The sequence below is a fragment of the Brassica napus genome, chromosome C7 (assembly GCF_020379485.1).
Source record: "Brassica napus cultivar Da-Ae chromosome C7, Da-Ae, whole genome shotgun sequence".
In the NCBI taxonomy this organism is placed as follows: domain Eukaryota; kingdom Viridiplantae; phylum Streptophyta; class Magnoliopsida; order Brassicales; family Brassicaceae; genus Brassica; species Brassica napus.
Genome location: NC_063450.1, coordinates 5,949,170 through 5,960,837, shown reverse-complemented (window position 1 = coordinate 5,960,837; position 11,668 = coordinate 5,949,170). Strand labels below are relative to the sequence as shown.

Here is an 11,668-nt window from a genome sequence, read left to right as displayed (position 1 = left end):
GGGAGCTAAAGGAGGTTCTGTCCAGATCAGTCTGTCGAGGCCTGTCAGTTTCTTCATGGTGAAGCCGAGGTTCTGTCCAAGTCGAGATCAGTCCAGTACAGTCAAGTCAAGACGTTCATATTGGGTTTTGGCCATGTCCTCTCCGATCAACCAGCTGCTTCTTGCCTAGAACACTGTGAGTTGGCTTGTGTGAATTCCACTTGGAATTTAGGGTAGTTTGGAGTTGGTTATGTTTGAGTTCCACTTGGAACTTACTGAGGATCGATTCGCTAATAGAGTAGAATGCTTACGTCGTTGCATGATATAGTCCTTAGGGTTATTTATTAAACCGGACTCAGTTTAGCACAGGCTAGCTGAGATGAAATGGAATTAAGACTGAGATAATAACCTGACTAGGACTAGGATGCATTATGTTTTCTATTCTTGCGTGTTGATATGGTTGAGTGCAGGTTCCCGTTATCTTTAAAGATAGTGTCGTAGCAGGAGACTGAACTATCTGGGTAACGGTTTGTTTGACTAGATTGATTGAGTAGATATAATTAAATGCTTGATCGTTTAATTAATCTTGTTCATTGAGGTTAGTCATCTCTTGGTGAGGGAGTGACTAACTGATTGAGTTGTTTAGTTGTTGTTGTTTATGGGATCCTTGCCCATATAGGCCGATCTCCTAGTTGTGATGTTAGTACTACGGGTCCTATGCCATATAGGCCGGACTACTAGTACTAGTGGTTGGTGTCGTAGACTTCTATGTATTGTTTAGTTTTGGATAGGAGTCTTGTCGCTTAGGTCATTTCTAGGGATAGTTGTGTCGAGTGTGTGATATGCCGACAGCAGGTGCGAAACCCGCCCATGCTAGGCATGTTTTGGGGTGGACTAGTGTTTCCTCGCCCTCGTATTCAGCGGGTTCAAGGAAACCCCTTATTCGCTGGATCGGGAAGACTCAGATAGACGGGGTCATGGCCTATGGCTGAGTGATTACACGACGGTGTAATGTGGCAGTGACCCGAAGGACTGTGGGCTGTCGCGCGGTGACCCGAAGGACTGTGGGCCGCGGTCGGTTGAAAGTTCCTTCTTCTGGTCTTTGTGGTAGGGAGATAGGATATTGCCGATAGAGAGGAGGAACACGAAGTCACCAGGGCCCAAGTTAGAGTGTTGTGTTAGTGTGTCATATAGGGTTATGGAACCCTCGAGTTAATGTAGCACCGATATACGGTGTTACGAGCTAGATCGAATCATAGTTACTCATAGTCTTATTATTGTGATTGTGTTTGGTTGTTGATTGATTTGTTTGCCGGTTTTGACATTAAGTCCTAAGTCTGGTTTAGGTACCAGATTAGGCTTGGTGTGTATTTGGTTATTGTAGGCCTGACGTTGGCATGTATGTGTTTGAGTGATCGCTTGTGAAAGGTGGTGGATATTAAAGCTATGCGGTATCATTAGTTGGCCGATCATGTTCTTGTTTGATTGTTGGTCGATCGGCTAATGATACTTGTATAGTCTAAGTGTCTAACACTACATGAGTACAGAACTCAGGCGTATATATGGTTAAATAGGGATTGGTTGTTGATTTGTTTTGGTTCTCGTTACTTGAAGCTAGATCATGGCAGGAGGCCAAGTCTAACTTAGTAACGGTTTGCTTAGCCTTAGCTTTTATTGCATGCTAGTGCTAGATTGATTGTTATTTTGGGTTGTCTGGGTTAGAGTCTAGGTTGCGGGTAGAGGCCGCCAGCTCACTGAGTAATACTAGATTACTCATCCAACTTTGTTGTCCTTTTTGCAGGTCGCTCTAGGTAAGGATGATCGGATAGCTTGGTGCTGGACGTTAGGACCGCCGGTGTAGATTTTCATGCCTTTTGTTAACGGTATTGTGAATTGTGTTATGTTGACTCGATTTGGCATTAGGCCGGGCCCAGTCTTGAATTATTCAATGTATGAATATTTCTTGAATCAATAAAGAAATTGTTTTTATATGTGCTTCATGAGTACTCTGATATTTGACTAGTCCGGTGTTACACAACGTTAGGTCGAGGTACGGGTTGAAAAGCCTTAGGCCTTGATCTAACGGAAAACGCTAACTCTAGGTACGGGTTGCAAAGACTTATGCCTTGACGCATCGGGACGAGTTAGGGGATGAACTGGTATAGGTCGTGGAGTAAAGTTTGTGACTCTGACCGGATCGTCCCTAGCCCGTCACGTAGCGCTTCCGGACCATGGTGTTGGGTTGGACTGTCAGTCATGTTTTTGTTTGATTGTTGGCTGGCCGGTTGGCCTTTCATCTCCAAGCCTTGGTGTGGGTCGTCCGTCGGTCATGTTCTTGTTTGATTGTTGGCCGGTGGATCGACCTTTGCTTAGCACGGTTCAGGGGTGTTACATCAACTACCAGTCAAATTTTTGGGTTATTGCGCACTTGCTGCAGGTTAGTTGATAAATCATAATCCAACAAAACTGCTTAATGGTCACACCATATGAGCTTGTTTACAAGAGGCCTCCTCCGATGAGTCATCTCCGGGTATTTGGTTGCTTGTGTTACATCCATAACCAAAAACACGGAAGTGATAAGTTTGAGGAAAGAGGTACTCATTCAGTGTTCGTTGGATACCCTCTAATAAGAAAGGATGGAGAGTGTATAATCTAGACACATGCAAGGTTTCAGTCTCAAGAGATGTGGTCTTTAATGAGTCGGAATACCCATTCTCGGTGCATCTTAACTCGCCACCGTCACCTTTTCCATTTTCTACTTCTGGCATCTCGTTCATGGACGATGAAGAGATTGAAGAAGATCCATTATTGACTAATGAGCCACCATACCTATCATTCCTTCCACAACTAATGAGGTATCAACTTCATTGCCTCCGTCATCTTCAGAACCTGTTCAAGCTGAGACAGTCGCAGAACATGTTCACGCTTACCTCGCCGAACCTGTTCAACCTGAGACAGTCGCAGAACCTGTTCAAGCAAAGGAGCTTGGTCGTGGCCAACGTTCTAAGAAAGCTCTGACAAGATTGGCAGACTATGTTACCAGATTGTTACACAATCCTCCACCTTCTGCGACATCGTATCCCCTTGATAATTATGTCTCAACCACAAGATCCTCTCCTAATTATCAGGCTTATGTTATGGCAATCAGTTCTGCCGTTAAACCTACAAGTTACAAAGAGGCTTTTCTTGATGAACACTGGCGCGACGCTGTCACTGATGAGATAGTAGCTTGCAATGGTACTTGGACTGTAGTCACCTTACCACCACAAGGAAAAAGGCCTTGCAATGTAAGTGGGTTTTCAGATTGAAATTTAATGTGATGGCACTCTTTCTCGTTACAAAGCACGGCTGGTTGTATGCGGAAATAACCAAACATAGGGGGTTGACTACAACGAAACCTTTGCGCCTGTGACTAAATGGTCACCATCCTAGCTTTTCTACAACTGGTTGCATCTCATGATTGGGAAGTATACCAAATGTACGTGCATAATGCTTTTCTTCATGGTGATATTGAAGAAGAGGTGTATATGCAATTACGTCATGGGTTTCGTACTGCTGATAAAAACACAGGTCTGTCACTTACACAAGTCTCTTTATGGCCTGAAACAGGCTCCCCGCTGTTGGTTCTCAAAGTTAACTTCAGCCTTAAAGGACTATGGTTTCGAATAGAACCAATCAGACTACTCTCTCTTTGTTTACGATTCAGAACAAACCAAAATTTATGTTTTCGTTTACGTGGACGACTTGATCATAACTGTAAATTAGGTTTCAGTCATAGCCAACTTCAAAGAATATCTCAGCTCATGTTTTCACATGAAAGATCTGGGCATCCTAGCGATACTTTCTTGGCATCAAAGTAGCTAGAAACCCAACTGGCATCTATCCAGGCCAACGAAAATATGCTTTGGATTTGATCGCTGAAACATGACTCCTTGGAGTCAAACCAGCCTCTTTTGTTCTCGAGCAAAACCACAAACTACCTATTGTCGATGGAGACTTTCTCTCGGATCCTACTTGCTATCGTCACTTGATAGGGAAATTGATTTACTTGGGCACTACCAGGCCTGAGTTAACTTATCCTATCCATATTCTATCGCAGTTTATGAGTGCTCCAATGTCAGAACATTAGAATGCAGCTCTCAGAGTACTGAGATAATTGAAGAACAGTCCTAGACAAGGTATATTACTTCGCGCCAATACTGAACTCAAACTTACAGCTTGGTACGACGCTGATTAGGGTGCATGTCCCTTAACGCATCATTCTCTGACTGGCTGGTTAATCTAGTTCGGTGGCTCACCTCTTTCATGGAAAACAATGAAACAAGATCGTGTCTCTCGCTCCTCCGCATAAGCCGAATATAGGGCTATGGCTGACACAGTCTGTGAGATCATCTGGATCCATGAATTGCTTCCTGATTTTGGTGTTGAGTGCTCTGGACCCATACCGATTCACTCCGACAGCCTATCATCCATCAAACTTGCAGCTAATCTGGTTTACCACACAAGGACCAAGCAGGTGGGCATGGACTGCCACTTCATACGTGATGAGATCATCAAAGGCCTTATTACCACACACCATGTCTCATCGGAGTCACAGCTAGCTGATATCATGACTAAAGCATTGGGGCGTCGGGAATTTGAAGATTTGTTGGTCAAGTTGGGTGTTTTTTTATCTTCACACTCCATCTTGAAAGGGGATATTTGGCTTATGTAGTCCTCATACGAGTCTCATTTAGATTGTAAATAGGTTTACATTTTAACGTCTCTACATCATGTGTATAATACATGTAGGTTACACCTCCGATCGTAAATAATAAGAAACACTTTCATAACCTCTCTAGTTTCTTGACAGTTACATCCTAAACCCATATATGAAATGCGTAACTCACTATATGATAAATATATGAGAAATTACTTATAATTACTCTAATTATACATGTAATGACTAAACTAACCCTTATAATTTTATAATAACTAGAATAACACATCTATTAAGCAAAGTTACCCAAACACCCCTGTCGGTATTTTAATATGCCGTTAGAGTTGTTAATAGAAATAGATTTTATTATTTTCTAAAAATCAGAACCTCCTTTTATTCTTGCCCGAAGAGGCGAAGACGTTCTAACTGGTAACCATAAAGGAATATAAGGAATATAAAGGAAATGAATGAAGAGAAATAAAATAAGAGGAAAATTTATTCCTCTCCTAATTTGATAAGGAATAATTGTATAGTCTATTATTCCTTAAATTTTAAGGAATGTTAAGGAATCATAACTAACAAATATTCCTTGTAAATAGTGTAAATTGTAATGAATGATAAGTAAATTTACTATTCCCACTCATTCTCTTGGTCACCATTTAGACACGTAGTCTCCGTCGCAGAAGAAGAACCCCACTCGGTAACCCTAACTCGCCTTCATCTCCGCCACCTTTGTCTACACCTTCGTTATCTCTATCGGCGACCATCGTTTCACTTCTTTAACTTCTATGGCGATTTTTAAACCGCACAATCATCATCGGATCAGAGATCTCTAGAATCCCTTTAAGTTCTTCAGGATTAGTCACTGTCCATTCCTCTTCTTTCATAAGCACTGTGTTTCTCTAATTTTGTAAGTAATGTTTTGATTGTGTTCCAGCACTCTTTATTTGGAATCAGTTTGATAGCTTAAGCAGAGCCAATGCTACCAAACATTCACATGTATTATTAACTTGTTTCATTGATTCGAGTCAAATTGTTTGCTGGTTTGTGATCTTGCTTTCTCGCTTTTGCAGGTTTGTGATCTTCCTTCCTCGCTTTTCCAGAGTGATTTTTCTAACAGAGTCGCCAGAAAATCAATCCGTTGCTTCCAAAAGTTGTTCCTTCTGATCAGAGAGATGACATGGCGATTGTATCTTTGGCTGAGCAACAAACAACAACTTGAGATAAACTTGTGTTCACGTCTTCTACGACTCGTTCTAAAGTAAGAGTAATAAGTCTTTCTAAGCTTGTTTTTCCAAAGTAATAATATTATTTTGCTTTCTTTTGAATCTTGGTAAGGTAATTTGGAAGAAGAGAGACAGATACTAGAGAACGAGAAGAAACATGACGATGTTATAAATACTCATATGCTTGCTTTGACGATATGATCTCATCAGAAGATGTATTAGTAATTTAGTATCAATTGGTCGAGATCAATTTGTGTATAAGAGTAAAAAGACAAGATACCGTCCTACTGTACAACCCAAATCCTAGGATGTTGATAATATAAACACGAGAATCAATTATGTAACTCGGTGAAATGATGCAACTTTTGCAACTTGTAAAAAACATATTACTGAGACACCAACAACAAACTACTTTCCTCTTCGTATGATAACACTGAAAAAGGTAAAGAAGATTGCTATTAGAAAGGAACTCCCGTGACGTGGGCGAAACATAACATTAAGGAACGAGAACGAAGATAGAAAAACTTGGAAAATTACAAAAAAAAATATACTTAACTAGGAAAAACCCGCGCTTCGAGCGGGATATGTTGATAACTTTTTTAAATAGTGTTACTATACAGTTAATTTATTTATGTTGAGGTTTGTAGTATTATGGTTATTTATATTGTATTAAATTAGTAAATTAACATATTTTAAAAATCACTTTCATTTAAATAAATAAATAAAATATCATTCAGTTTTTCAAAGGATTAAAATTCGTAAATATATAATATTTATATACAAAAAAGTCAACATATGTTAAAGTGTTATATCTACAACTATATATTATTTATTTATTTATTTATTTGAAAATATAACAATATATTATCTAAAATAATTATATACAAAATTTTTAATATAATTCATAATTATAAATATATTAATAATAATTCAATTTTAAATGTAAATTTAAATTTCACTTTTAACTATAGAAAATTTAGTTAAGAAAAAATCTAACAAAACGTACAATAAGTGTTATTTTTTTAATTAGTGAATTTATTAATTTTTAGTGAGTAATATAATATTATTATAAATAAATGAAATAAATATTATTTTTAAAAAAATGAGTTGTTGTCTATATTATATTAAGTTAAAAATAATATATGAATTAATTATAAAAAATAATATTAAATTGATAAATTAACATATTTTAAAAATCACTTTCATTTAAATAAATAAATAAAATATCATTCACCTTTCATTCAAAAAAAATTCAACATATGTTAAAGTGTTATATCTAAATCTATATATTATCTATTTATTTATTTGGAAATCAGAACAATATATTATCTAAAAATAATTATATACAAAATAATTATATACAAAATATGATATTATATAACTAACCTTTAGTTTAAGTGTTAATACAAAATATGCTATTTGAAAACATTAAAATTTTAATAATTCATTAACGATACTAATTAAAAATTAATTTTAACTATAACTCAAAAATCAGGTTTATGCAAACTGTAGGAATTTTTGAAAATATATTTTAAAGGATATTTCTATTTGATTATTTCATATTATTAATTCATTGTAAAATATATTAGCATGTAAAAATAATTAATAACAAAGTAAAAAGTATAAAGCAAATCGTGATATATTAATAATATCAAATAAGAAATCTAACCAAGTAATTATAGAGTACACAATATATAACACTAAAATGTAAATTATATATTTAAATTTTTTGTGATAATATCAAAATCAATACATTTTATAAAATGAAAAGTTATCCGCACGGATGTATGGATCAAATTCTTGTTATGGTTATCTTGCATTCTCTTTTTTTTGTAGAGTTGTGTGTTACATTTTGCGTGCCTATGTAACATATTTTTTAAGTAGGAATGTTGTATTATTTTTTGGATTTACCCACGTTTATAACTATTAACATTTAATTCACAACTTCAAATCCGGATTCATAATTAGGAAGAAGTTAAAGTAATGTTTGAAATGTGTATAAAAAAGTATTGTTTGAAATTTTATCCAGAAATTAGAAAAGGTATACGGAGACCATGCGGTGGCATATGCTGCTCAAATATTTATTAGTAGCATGAGTCCGATCCAGTTTAAATGTTGTTCGGGTGACATGTAGCTGTTGGTCTTGTACTCCTGTAATTGGCCAAATAACATTCAAGTTATTAATAAAAAAAGACATTCAAGTTATTTATCTGTTTGGTAGTCACTGTGATTTGTGAATCTTTTTATATCTCTAACATGGAGTGTTCTTCATGGATGGTCTTGACGAAAATTTTAGACAACAGTTATTAGTAAATGAGTAGAATATAACAAAAAGGCAATTCCATGTTTTCTAGTTTCTTGTGTTTCCTTGATAAAAGCATATGAAGGTTTGAGAGATTGAGAATTACACGTTAGTTGTAGCAAAAAGAAAAGAAAAAAAAACAAAAAAGATAATTACATGTTAGCCCCATCCGAGAAGTTGAGACCTTCCAAACAATCCAAAAGTATCACTCAGAATCATAAAAGTCTCTAAACTCACTGAATCTCATAAAAAAAATTCCTATAGAAGCTTGAAAGTACAATAAGAAAAACAAAATTTTAATTACGTAATGGACGTGGTCAGTTTCGGAATCATAGAAGAAATCATTGTTCTCTTCTTCTGCATCGTCTGCTCCATCACCTTTGAAGTCACCTGCAAAAACATTGGCTGCTCTACTTAGCCATTGCTACGTTTGTTTTACAAATAAAAAAACAGAGTATGTGCAAAAAGATTAATCTATCCCTACTCAAATTGTCTCTCAAGTCATTTCCGGAACTTTTATTGTTATCTTCTTGACGAAGGCTCCATTCTGATTTCAAGCCAGAATTTTTCCTGTGAGAATACTTCTCCCAACACAGAAATAATAAAGTTAAGACCTTCAAGGCCACTTTGGCACACCAGATACCACTCTTCTTCATAAAAAAGCAATTAAGCAATCCACTTTTTGTGTTGATTAGTTAACAAAAAGAAACTATATCATCAAAACTATTCAATATTCTTACTTTTTAGGTGAATCTATTAAGAAAATATTTTGTCATTAAGCACACTCAAATACCTAAAGATTAATTAGCATATTGATCGCAAGTCATTATCTGAGAGACAAACCTTATCACAGCCTGGAACCAGTTCATGTAGCAGCTTTATCCGTGTATTAATCTTCTCCCTTCTTGCCTATAATCGAACATTAGTAATGAATTAGAAATTAATCCACTGATTAAGATAAAAAAGGAAACGTTGAGCAAATATGTGAGATGCTATGTTACTCGTTCTGCTAAGCTATGGCTATCTGTTGCTTCACCACGGCGAGCTCTAACATGAACATATGAAAGCTTCTCGTTCTCTTCCAAGCTTTAGTTCTTCTTCTTCGTTGAGAAGTTAGCCTATAAATAATGTTAGGATATGTGTCAAGGATTCATCAATCACTGGCATCAAATGTCAACAAAACATAACTTGTGTCTCACCTTCTTGTCGAGTTATTTTCTCTTGCGAGACCGATTGTTCTTGCTAGTCAATGTTCCGTAACGGTGAAGCGGCGGTGGAGATATCTAAAACGATTCCGTAAATCAGTGAAATGGAGAAGATACACTGCTTGTGTAGGTGGAGGCTCAAGCAACGACGTGAAACCACCGGCGTTCTTGGGAGTTAGCATCGTTAGTTTCCAAAACTGCCGCCGCCGAGATGAAGCAATTGAAGACCTGTTGCATCCTGGAACGGCCTAACACCGCCGTTTCTAGCTCCGAATGCTGCGGTCAGATACATAAACTGTTACAACTCTGAACAACCACATGGGAACTTAGAATCTCACAGAAACCCTCGAAGGAGAGAGAGAAAACCATATTTTGAGATAATGGTATCTAAGAAGATTCACACACATTGTAGTTCGTGGCTCAGTAGTTAAGAACGTGTTTTAATGCGTTGGATCTGGAAATTGTCTCATTTCAATGGATGGAACGAAGGTGAAAAGACATGATCGAAACTCCAACAAACGGAATCATCATGCCGACCTCTGCATCTCAGACTCTCTAATTGCGGAAGATTGTGATGAACCCTAAATTAGTGATAAGGGGCTGGGTCCTTGTTGACATTATCAAGCACTGCCAACACACAACGAAGCCCACGTATCTCATGGAATGGAGTTAATGAAACGCATCGTTGAAGATGGTGGGACAGGTGTCGCACACAGAGGAGACTATTTGATGACGTGTCTTAACCAGGAGAGAGACCATGTGTACTTTATATTAATAGATTCTAATTTTAATTACACTAACAAAAAAACCAGGTTTGAAATTAAGGTAAACCAAATTTAATTCAACATTAATTTCGAATCTAGTTTACACAAACCCAGATTTCCGTCAACAAATCTGCTACGACATAAATTAAGTCTGCCACCACATAAATAAAAAAGTCTGCCAACAATTTTAAGTCGGATATGTAACTCTTCCATAAAAAAAATAAGTCGAACAGAAGAAAATAAGTCGGTACATAAAATATAAGTCGACTACAAAAATCTATCATTTATAACAAATCTGTTACTTCATTCGCAAGACATATCCCTAAAATCCGTTTTCAATTTAAATCAGATAATTAACTCTGCCGTGGAAATAAATCTGACATTTATAAGAAAGTCTATTACCACTTTAATGATAGATTTCTTTTTATAAACAGACTTATTAGTCGATAGATTTATTTTTTTGAAAATAAATACGCCGAAGAGCACTTTGGTAAAGCTTTTTTCTGTTATAACTGTGGACAAGGGCAATTTTGACCAGAAAATATTCTAAATTTTTTTTAAAAGATACGAGTCATTCTAGTAATAACACAATTAATTTGTGTCATTTTAGCAAACTTCTCTAAATATATTGATATGCATAAAAATAACGGAAATTTTATATTCAGGTGCATGAGAAAATATGTGTATTCACCAATAAGCAAATCATGCCTAATATTAAAATTGCAAGATCATTTTTTGAATCTCAATCTAAATCTCTTCTGCTAAAAACTTTTAACTGACATTACATACCTTATATAAAAAACATTGGTTGAACAAGCTTAACATTCATTTAAAATTACTGTATCATTATGAGAAAGGTAGTCTTTATCTTAAATCAATTTAGAAGATTTATCAGAGACATGTAGTATTATAGTGGAGTAACGATAAAATTTATGATTTGATGTAACTTGCACTAAAAACTATGTGATAATTTTTTTTTATTAATCAAACTACTTGTATTTCAAATAAAGCCTTACACTCCATTCCTGGAGGAGAGGTTCAGCTTGGCGAGGGGTAGAGGAGTAGAGGTTCAGTTTGGTATTTGCATTTCAAATACCAGTATCTGTTCCGTGTAATGGAGGCTGTCGAGGGGTAGTGGAGTAACGATGAGACATGCGTGAATGCGTCGGAGGCTTCGGATCTTTGTTTTAGGTTTTCAATTGAGTTCGTAGATCCATCAGACTTTCATAAAATTCTCGATGGTCGGTTTGGATCGGCCACCCATACTTTTTTTAAGGGCCTGCAGATTTTTACACAACCGAATCATCACACAGTCATGGATTTGGCATGTAATAGAAGAATAATTATTTGTTTCTCGATGATGATACACGTGTAAAAGTCACTGTTTTTTGGTCATTACATACCAGAGATCTATTTAGTGGTGGCTCGTTTTAAGGGTGGAGCCATCCCAGCATCATTGTTCGGGCTGTGGTCCTTTAGTGATGGGTTAAACT

General features: G+C 36.3%; 2 long non-coding RNA genes across 5 annotated transcripts; one reads left to right on the top strand and one right to left on the bottom strand.

The window, feature by feature from the left end:
* The first annotated feature begins 3,624 nt into the window (after positions 1-3,624).
* Positions 3,625-6,150, top strand: LOC111208719. The gene is made up of 3 exons (XR_002660634.2): positions 3,625-5,588; positions 5,752-5,939; positions 6,017-6,150. It is a non-coding gene; the product is annotated as an uncharacterized LOC111208719 (long non-coding RNA).
* A 2,122-nt stretch (positions 6,151-8,272) lies between these two features.
* Positions 8,273-10,406, bottom strand: LOC106352288. 4 transcript variants are annotated; one of them, XR_002660374.2, is made up of 6 exons: positions 9,817-10,369; positions 9,406-9,687; positions 9,208-9,324; positions 9,050-9,115; positions 8,691-8,787; positions 8,273-8,611 (listed from the first exon to the last, which is right to left on the bottom strand). It is a non-coding gene; the product is annotated as an uncharacterized LOC106352288 (long non-coding RNA). The 4 variants fall into 4 exon arrangements; XR_007326094.1 differs by having other exon boundaries at positions 8,273-8,596; positions 8,691-8,776; positions 9,406-10,406; XR_007326093.1 differs by having other exon boundaries at positions 8,273-8,596; positions 9,406-10,398.
* Positions 10,407-11,668: the final 1,262 nt, after the last annotated feature.